Source organism: Neopsephotus bourkii, unplaced genomic scaffold, assembly GCF_033783945.1.
Source record: "Neopsephotus bourkii isolate Nb327-2 ecotype Australia unplaced genomic scaffold, CSIRO-AGI_Nbou_v1 NB_860, whole genome shotgun sequence".
NCBI lineage: Eukaryota > Metazoa > Chordata > Aves > Psittaciformes > Psittacidae > Neopsephotus > Neopsephotus bourkii.
The window spans coordinates 1,036,021-1,046,847 of NW_026901356.1; the positions used below are offsets into that span (position 1 = coordinate 1,036,021).

General features: G+C 37.8%; 1 long non-coding RNA gene across 2 annotated transcripts; it reads left to right on the forward strand.

Annotated features, from left to right (window-relative positions):
• The first annotated feature begins 221 nt into the window (after window positions 1-221).
• Window positions 222-7,335, forward strand: LOC133214003 (uncharacterized). Of its 2 annotated transcripts, none has more exons than XR_009725954.1 (3): window positions 222-310; window positions 1,163-1,318; window positions 7,079-7,335. It is a non-coding gene; the product is annotated as an uncharacterized LOC133214003 (long non-coding RNA). The 2 variants fall into 2 exon arrangements; XR_009725953.1 differs by lacking the exon at window positions 222-310 and adding an exon at window positions 487-578.
• Window positions 7,336-10,827: the final 3,492 nt, after the last annotated feature.

Sequence of the window (10,827 nt, forward strand, 5' to 3'; positions counted from 1 at the left end):
CTTCCCTAATCCTCTCTTCCCATGATCATGTCCTCCCCTTTAACTTATAGGCCAGAACTATGGGAGAACTGAGGATGCAGATCTGGGCAACCAACTGTTATCAGCTGCTTTATACTGTTAGAGCATAAGAAGAAGTTCTAAAAAGCACTAGGCTGTGGCCCAGCAGTGAGGCCTGAGTTAGAAAATGGTTGGGCACAAGTGAAATAAATGTCCCCTTGCAAGTCAGTTTGTGAGGAAACAGGTGGTACATTATTATATGGCATAGAGAACAACTCTTGGAATACAACTGGAAATAATTCAAAAGACAACAGTGAGTCCTTTGTAAATAAAAAACAGGGTATGATGTAACTGTCTTGTGATAAGCAGGGGTAGCCAGGGGGCCACGGACATAATGTTTTGTTCTTGTGTGTAATCGCTGAGTAATGATGAGGAAGCAAACGGCAGCAGCTTAGGTGAATGTTTCCATGTCACTACCGTGCTGATCCCCAGCAAGCTGCCTCTCCCTGGGCTGTAGGGGGGAGCATCCAATTGTATTTGCTGGAAGAGGTCAATGAGCCTCCTCAGAAATATCAGGGAAGGTCAGCTCCAGTCCAACAGGACACAATAGATCTGAACACAAGTGTTTTCTTGCCATTAATAGATGACACCTTCTCCTTCTCAGCCATATAAGGAAAAAAAAAAACACCAAAAAACAAACCACCAAAAACCAAAACAACAAAGTGGGCATAAGCCTGAAATGGCGGGTATTGGTCTTCTGATATTTTCAGGTATTATAATCTTATAGGGCAGATTATGAAAGACTGAACAATGATGAACGTAACTCAATGACTCTCTTCCTCCCTGCCTCCCTCCTCCAAAAAAGGAAAGTGGGGGTAAAAGGAGAGAGAGAAGAAAGAAGGCTCTGCTGGCAGCCTTGGGACAGTTAGTTTAAAAAGCAGGTGTGGGGGAAAATATGAGAAACAATCTTGTGGGATTCAGTGAGGAAACACTTCAAAAATATAATTTGATTAGGACACAGCCTGTATGATTCAACGAGGGGGAGGAGGTATTGCCTGGAATATGCATCTGACAAACTTTCACATCAAGAATTCCTAAATTACTGTCATGCAGCCATGAGGTAGGGGACAAAACAGCTTGTGGAATAGACAACTTTTTTTTCCAGTCTCCTGAACTGCAGCCTTTTCAGTTGGCATCTATGATGGAATCAGCACCGTGAGTTGCTTTTGCTTCTCGTTCCATTGATATATTCTACCTTACTTTTGTCACAGCACTGTGTGCTGCATACCCTTCCTAAGCTCTCTGTTGAACTGGAGGGCAGGTAAGAAAAATGCTTCCTTCACTACAATGTGCAAGAGAATGTCAGGTTTAATATGAAGATGATTCAGGCTTTTTGCCTGATCAGGTAGGCTTTGGCACCATTAAAGAACATCATTCATTCACTGACATCTGTTCATTATTTGTTATATCTGAAAAGATAAAGAATAAAAGAAAGTGATTTACAGAAGTGCAATCAATATCGAGAAGTATTTAAACATTTAAAGACTGCAGGCCCCAACCCTTAGCCATACATGGAATGCAGAATGCTATGTTTTGCATCATAGCACAGTGAAGGAGATTAGGCAGAATCACAGTGTGGGACCTGCTCCAGCTACTAAAGGAAATGTGAAGGACAGTGTAGCCTCTGAAATTTCGTTCATTTTAGTGGCATTTCTGTCAGGGTTACAAGGAGGATTATACAGGGTAAAACTGCACAAATGGTAAAATGCTATTTTCTTTCAAAGAACTGGGCTCTTTTCACAGCCTTTCCTTTTTTTACCTGATGGTCCTCAATTTATAAGTCTGCTGTTTAGTATACTCATTCAGGTAGAAAGTTGTGCAGGTGTAATTTTTACATCAGGCGTAGGTATCCAGCTTCTGCAAAGCAGGCAGCCACAACCTGGCTGCTATCTGCTTTGAACAACAGCACTCTCCCACTCATGCTAATAACTATAACTGGAAATCTCTTTTGTTATAAGCAAAAGTGAGAGAGAGTAAGTATTCGAAAAGGAGACTGTCTGCTTAGTGCAGTGCTAGGAACATTCACTTTGAGAAAAGAGGCTGGGTGCCTTAGCTGCTTTCTGGATGAAACCTCTACTGGCATGAAATAGAGAATTTGTGTAAAATACAAAACCAGTCCTGGGAGCAACAAATAGAAAACCTGTGTATGCACACTATATGTTACATCATGGTGTCTCTTAAATCAGTAGGCTTTGATTATTACTGTTTTGATGTTACACAAAGCAAAAGTGAAGAACTACCCCCAGCAAGCAGTCTCTGGCTATTCAGAGGCCTGGGGTACAGAAATGTCTTGTTCTGAATACACATCAGATTTTGGCAGGAGGTGCACAGACACAGTTCAGGATTTGTTATGCAATTATATGTAACTGCTAAGGAATAATTTCACTCTAAGTAGAAAGAAACATGTCTTTTGAATTGGTAAAATGGTGGGATTTTGTCCTTAACATATTTAGGAAACCTGGGGCTGATTGTAGAGCTAAATTAAGCACTGTAAAAGATGGTTATTTGCACAAGGTTAGCATTAAGATGTTAACACTATATGGAACTGTGTATGAAAGTAGAAAATTTCCTTTACAGGTGTGTCCAATTTTTTGGCATCAGTATGATCTTCTGTTTGGAGGCCTATTCTATATAACAAATTTTTGTTTATTAGAGGTTAAATAATTAGAGTGCATTAGCTTGAACATTTTCCTTGAAAGTACTGTCCCAGAGAAAACTGGACAGAACTACTGATTTTTTATTTGTATTTGTATTTTTAGGCCCTAGTTCAGCAATGCACACTTAATCACATTTCATTCCTTCAGTGCGCTGAAAGTGCATTGTAACATACTGAAACTCATGGGATACTGTAACTACAAGTAGAGCTGAACTGAGCTAGAAAAAATACTAAAATATGGATATAAGATTGCTGGATATGCTCTTCTGCCTTTGTGTTTATCTGATTTCCAATGAAAACCATGGAAGGGTAGCCATTGATTAGATCAGAACTTCCCAAAAGTTTCCCTAGTGTTACAGGAAACAGTTAAATATTAACCACACTTTTTTCACCACACTTTGTTAGGTCACAAGTTTTTAGAAATGATATAGCAGTCCCTAAAGTAAGAAGGTATAGGTATAAAGTCTTCAGAGTTTGAAAAATCTCAAGGCTAGAAATTTACATCAATTTTGTCTTGAAGAAAGGGTGGTATGAACTTGGTGGCTGTCAGTTTGACGCTAGCCCAGATTTTTGACTCTATAAATAAGTTGTCAACTGTTGCTCTATTAATTTTGGGTCCATTAAACAAATAACAACCTTGTGAATGTGTATAGTATTTTACATTTAAATATAACTGGGGCTGGGCTTCTGCAAAGGGGTATTTCACCTCCTGAGAGATTCACTAATACACTCAGGGAAAATAAAGGTAACCCCCAAATAACAATTATGGTCAGAATGTTAAGGTCAGACTCCAAAGGTCAGATTAACAATTTGACAGGTACATTGAGGATTCCAAGTATGAAACCTGAGGACCACTGCACATCTCCCAATTTTGCTTCTAGAAGAAATTAGATGAATGTTGTTAAAGCAACAAACTTGCTGATCCGTATAGTTTTCCTTCATTTTTAGGGAATGAAAAATAATGAGCATTCCAGGGAAACTGTTGAAAACATTGACATTTTAGTTCCCTTAGAAAAAAAAAAAAAAACAAAAACCAAAAACTGAAAACCAAACCCTTTCAAAAAACAAATTCCGAGTTAACAGGCATGTTACTTTGCATGGGGGAAAAATGGTCGACTTGTTTTACGGTGATACCTCTCTTACCGCGTATGGCTTAGGAAGGTAACTGGTTATTTCTAACCTTGGTTTAAAAAAGGTTTTCTTTGTCAACTGTGAGAGGAAATCCATATCTTACTTTAAATCTTGTTGGAAATAAACAACAATGACCAGCTTTATTAGCCAAAGCCTCAAATGCAGATGTAAATATTACAGGCAAGTACAGACTCTTTTAGTTAAGGATAACTTGTAGGGTCTGCTTCTTCAGCAGCAGTGGGGAAAAGAATAATTCTGAATAATTCACAAGCTTTGTACCAAAAAGCAGGAAAACCGGAATTGTTTAGTTGAAGACCAGAGCTCATGAGCTCTACTGGGGGAAGTAGAAACTCTAATAGAGTCACAGTGGTGTTTCTTACAAATAAGAAGTGATGAGTTTCTCTCGTTTTCTAATTATCTTCTGTTTTCTCGAAGTGGGAATCCTCACATCTATGTATAAACCATAGAAGTTGTTGTATAATCTAAATAAGCTGTATAGAAAGTGATGAGAAAATGATGTTTCCAGAATGTGGCTCATCCCACATATTTAACTTCCTATTGACAAGCTTCTGACAACTTTTAAACTGGAAAGCTTCATGTTTAATCCTCCTTCTCAGTTTCATTCCCTATCAGTCTCAAATATAGTCTGGTTGGCAGGAGATAGGACTTGCAAAGGCGCTACAGCAAGCATTTACGGGTCAGTGAACTTTCTCACTTTTAGAGGCATACTGCACTGGGAAACCAGTTTAGCTCATTTTCCTAACCACAGAGTGCAACTCAAGTGTTTGGAGAGCAGTTTTTCAAGTGAAATTGGTATGACACACAGTTGCATCCAAACCTCTTCCTGACTGCCACATCACTTAGGCTTCAAAACAGGTTCTTAATGAGTTTAATCATATTTAAAAATTTAATCTTTTTCAACGTTATTACAATTGCTTTTGGCAAAATTCAGTAGTACACTGAGCTCCACATGACTCAGACTCAAACCAGGTTTTGTGTATTCATTTCTTTGTGAATCACAACTTCTTTAGACAAGCCTTTAATTTTTTGGTGGTTTGCACCTTTTGCAACATTATTGCAAATATGATTAAAGAGAATAAGAAATGTTAGTGGCTCTTACAGTTGCTGTTCGCCATCTAGTCAGGTTGGAATCGAAACACGTCTCCTCTCTTCCTTTCTACAGCTGGCACAAAAGAAGAGTGAGTTTTGGAAGTTCTTTCTTGAGGATATCTGTCTATTCTTGCTGGGTTGCATAAGCATAAGTGAAGATCGTAGCGTATTATATCTCAAACAATAGCTATTTTGATTCTCACAGGCCTTCCCTTAGCTCAGCTTTAGGCCTAGAAATAACATGATTCTTTTTGATTTTAAAATAATCACTGGTCGATCTGTGATAGTGTATTTCATCCTCTGTTCTTTGCACAGTCCTCTCATATACGTGTGTGAAATTTGAAAGAGATTCTGCAAACCTTAGTCATGGGGAACAATGCTGTATTATACCAGAAAGCCTCTTTGAAATGCAAGTTCTTTGTTCTGGAAAACAAACCTAAAAAAGAATCACTTTCCCTTGATCAGTGTGGTTCTGGAGTACCCTGAATGTGCACAAGGTACTTAATATTTCATTCTTCCCACAACTTGCATCATAAGTTGGAAGTAGATCCTGGATTGGTACAACTTGATTCTCTCTTTCTAACCTATAAATTATGGAGAAACCTCGAAAAAGAAAGGGTGTAGCCCATGCTGAGATTATATTGTGGTTCATGTTTAACAGACAGCTTTCCTGTCTGTCTTTGGTTCCCATATCCAGGCACTAAGTGTGCATGTGCAGCTGAGTTCACCAGGGACAGAGGGATGAAAAGTAAAATTACAATAATATTGAACTTTAGGCTTGAACTCATACCCTGCAACCTGAAGCTAAGAGAGGAATCATCACCATATTTTATTTCAGTGTCCCTCACTTACTCCATTGGTAATTCTCTGTTACCAGTACTTTTAAGTGTGTTACTGCACAATGTCCAACTTTTAAGACCTTTACAAATTCTCTTGGTAAGCTGCTTCAGATGGTTTCAAGTGGAAAAATATTCAGAATATCACAATAATGTATTTTCTAATTAAAAATTTAAACAGAACATACTTTATGTTTTCAGGAGCATGCACGTGCATAAAAACAGAATCAAACTGAGCATACGCATTGGACTTTCAGTAGGAAGATAGGGCAGAAGTGCTGCTGAGGTCCCTTCTAACTGGAATGATTCTAAGATTCTTCTGTGACTGCACATTTTTTATGTCACTAACTGCAAGTAGAAACTTAACTCTAGCAAGGCATTTAGTATGTAGGTCCTGGGATGATGGACTTGAAATTCCTCTTTTTATTTATTCTTTTATTGAATTACCAGCCAAATGTAGCCTCCCTCCCTCTCCCTTTCTTGCTTTCTTATCCATCTCTTATGCTTGCTTCTTTTAGAAGTATGGGTATGGCTACTTCTTTTAGGTTATGACTCCATATAGTAATTCAGAAGTAGTATACTTTCTCCATTGAAAATACCACCGTTTGCCGTGAAAGTGCACATTTAACAAAGCCTCATGCCACATCCTTGGACTAGAAGATTTTGAGAAGCAGAAGTCTTTGCCTCCAGCCAGTCAGTTTGATTTCTACGGATAACAAAATTGATGACCTGCAATTCCAGTTGCTTAATGGTTTTACTTTACTGGAATGTTTTTGTACTTTGATTGTATGCTAGACAGTTCTGATAATTAAAATAATTACGGAATGTGGAAGCAATGCATGATGGAAAAGCAGAATATTCTTGGTTTGCCTGTTGTTGAGCCTTGACTATGTAGAAATAGCCAGACTCAAGTGAAACTATATGCTTAGGGAACAAATATTAGAAGTTATAAGTTCAAAATGGCAGGTTATCATCTACGCTTCTGAAGACTGTAATCTGCTTTCCTGGTGAAAGTTAATAGACAGGTCACTTCCACAAGTCTGCTTTAGAAGAGAGACTGGGACTTGATTCCAAATCATATTTTTGGTTCCTGTTGCTTCTGTGCTCCAAGAGAAATTACTGTCTCTAGCTCTCTTCCTCAAAAAAACCTGTATCCTTTTCATATTGTCAATGATATGCAAAGGAGTGTAATATTCATGTTAAATTTGCTGACCAGCTATACTGACAGTGTGATATGTACATTAGAGGATTTAATTTTAAATAAAATTCCCAAATCTGTTTTGTCTAGGCCACTGCTAAATCAGGAGATACTTCCAGACATCTCTCAGTCACTTCTTACCAATGTACAGCTCTTTTGGGATGAAAATCTCAATATTCCAATATAACCCCCTTGAGTTACTGTATTTATCTAAGTAAACATTTGTGAGAGATCCATGAAGCAATATGAGAAAACAGTTACTGCTGTAATAAGGAAACAAGAATGTTGGAGTGTAATCAAGTTAAAATTACATGCACATAAATAAACGGCATAATCATTTTATTAAATGTGTAAATCATTTTTTTATTTCTAGAATGATTTCTTTTAGCAGGTCATAAAATATTTAACATGAGAGATAACAGACTTCATTAGACAGAAACTTTTGCAACCTTTCACAGAAGAGAAAGGCTGTCATTATGCTCTCCAGAAAAATGGATCCTAAACCAGTTGAGTCAGGCATATTTGACATTGCTCACAGTGCAGACTGTTGTTGATGTTTGAAGACAATCCAGCTCTGAGCTGTAATTACGATGACAGATCTATTCGTGTTTGTTGGTGCTGAGGATAGACAGCTGTTTTCACATGCTGGCTTACAATTTGACAACTGCAGTCCCAACAAATGCTTTTGATGTTCATACGTGACGAAAATAAAAAGATCAAACATCACACACATAATGGCCCATTCTCCTTATCTTTAGCTTACTGTTGAATCCATAGAAATACAGGTCTTGAAGGGACTTTGGGAGATTTACCAGATCAGCTCTGAGAGAGTCATGGCTACCCATGGTGCAGCAATCTGTGTTGTTTTGTCTCTTCTTACAAAAAGAAGGGTTTTCTGGATAATGTCTGGGTTGATTTTCCAAGGGATAGACTATTTTACTGGTTTTGCTTCAGAATTTCCTTGGCCTACATTAAATCAGTTGCTGAATTCTCACCTTCCCATTCAATCCTAATTGTAGACTTGTTGTTCTTTCTAATTATTAATTCCTACAGCAGCCTCCACAGTGAAAGTCTGGCTTCAGCTTTAGGTGTTACTCTGCTCAGACTTTCTCTCTGCTTACCTTGGTCTTCCAGTACATCAGCTACTCTTCATTCCTATTTTACCTTCCCTATCCTGCCACATGCTTGAAGCTAGAGCTGTTACTCTGTACCGAGCTATGACTAAATGACTAAGGATAAAGACATGAGCTGTAACTTCTTGTCCATCTACAGAGCCACCCTGTGAATTTGCTTCACTAAGCATGAGTAGCAGCTCTATTATCCTTTCATTTGTACTCAGGTGATTCATTCATGCTCCGTTACTTCTCTATATATTTTGTAGGACAGACTCAACATGAAATATATATCTGTGTTTGTATGGTCAGGAGTCAAACCTGTGTTCTTTAAAAAAATTTCCTATCATTTCATAAAAAATGAAATTAAGAAATCAGTATGTACGGTTTTACTAGATGCAACTCTGATGAGTATTGATTTTGGCTATGGTACTGCCACCAGGCTATTACTACCCCACATATTCAAATGACATTTTATTCCCTACTCTGCATTTCTGAACAGCAGGCTGTTTTAGCTGCTGCAGAGTCACATCCACAGAAAAGGGACAGATGTTCCACATTTTTCTTTACGAAACTGAAGAACTTTTCAAGTTCAGTAGCTAAAATGCCACCAAAGAATCAGACAGAAACATTGTACAATAGATGACATTGTCCTAAAGAGATGAAGAAAATGTACTATTTAAATCACCAGTAGCACTCACAAGGCATACTTGATATAATTAGTAATTGTGTGCTCGACAGGCACACATGGTAAAAGATAGTCAGTTCCTTCCTACTACTCTAATAATGGGAGACTACATATAGATGTCTATTCAAAAGAGAGGATACAAGACTGTTGCCAACAACTGTAAGGGAGAAAGAGAGAGAAAGAAAGAGAGGATGAGAAAATTTAATTAACAAGTACTACCCAGAGAGATATTTTGAAGAAAGAATGACTCATAGGATAATAATGCAACTTTGCCACTGGCCAGGATAGGGAGGAAGAATATAAGGGAACAGCTCGCTTTTAATGAAGTAGATTTAGTTGCTGTATCTTTAGGAGATTGAAAACATACCTTTGTTACATGCTTACTCATATCCCTGCTGTATGTTTTTTAAAAAAAGGTGGGGGGCTGCTTTCTCTCCTACTGCCTGGCAAGGTCAAAAGGTCTGAGATACATCTTCTGCAAGGGAAAGAACTCTTTGTACCAAAAATAGTGCCCATAGAAAAGTAGAGTCAGAATAAAATGTAATTTTGCTGAAGATTGCCTCTTGATCCAAAGTTTTACATGCTTTTCTGGAGTTACAAGAGTTTTTGAAAGTAACACTTTTCAAAGGTGGCTTTCTGGTACCACTAGTACCACTGGAACTTTTATGACTTTACCAAATACTGTTCTGATGGGAACTGTGGCCATTCAGATATAGTGCTCTTAATTAATCTTATCAATTCAGTAGGAGGAATTTAATTAAAATCTCAGAAGATTGTCTGTATTGCCCTCCATTCTTAAAAGATGCACTTTGATGGGGCTGGGATGTTTCTTGGAGTATCCTGAGAAGACGCATATTAGTTACAGGCAGAAACATATCAAAAACATGTCCCTTACAAGCCACTACTCATTGTATTGACTTGTAAATTCATCGTAAAGAAGGAGTAATTTCTCAACAAAATTGTGCCAACCCATTTTCATTGTGGCATCTTCAGATATATGCCAATTCCAACTTCCTTTGGCAAAAGAAATTAGAGATGGAGTAACCTGGCAACAAATGAGGTTGCTCATTGTACTGCCTGAAGAAGAAACTGGATTTTACCTAATGAGGCTGGATGTAGTGCTTCATTTGGCAGCCTGTGATCACATTAGGAACAATGTTTGCTCAAGATTAACAAAATGGTTTGTAGCAAGTGTAAACAAATACTGCTAGCCTCTGTTTCCGCAGCACAATTCCCCATTTTCGTAGCAGTTGTCTATCCTAAGAATTTAGTAAATAATTACATAGTGAGATATTTCAGACAGTCCTAATGGGTACTGAAAAGATGGGAGATTTCAATAGGGACACCCTTGAAAATGAAATCTATGGTGTATTGTTATTTGGAACAGAGGAATTTTTTGCCATAGACATGAATGAATTCCCTGGGTTTTGATACTGTGATGACCTGGCACTTCATTAGAACCTTCAACTTCCGTAGCAACTTAATGTTTAACTTAATCCGTGATTGGAGGTGGTTCTTCTGGGGGATATAGATGAATGGGCATAGCAAAGCTGTAATGTATCTTCTTCCCATCAGTTGTTTTTAATGCTTTATCTTTGGACAGTGTAACAGGGAAGGTCAAGTAACTTACCTATTTTGTAAGAATAATTTTTACACTCTTACATCTGGGCTGTCCAAGAGCTCTACAAAAAAAAAAGCAGTTTAGTACGAGGAAATCACCATGTTTGTTGTGGTGTCAGAACAGAAGTGCCTTGCGATGTAAATCAGGCTTTCTTAATTGATCAGTGCCTACAGTGTATTACCATAGAGCATCCATTATGTCATTCTGACACATGTCAAGTATGTTCTGCTGTTGAAAGCAAGCGATGGCAAAGAGCCCATTTATTTCAGGTGAATCTCGTGACTTGAACACAAGTCAAAGTTTCAGCCCTTGTAAATACACAAATGTGAAGCAATGATACTAATAGCTACGATATGTGTTTTAAAGTTTTTTAAACACCATAGAGTTAAATATTCATAACATTTTGTCTGTGTTACAT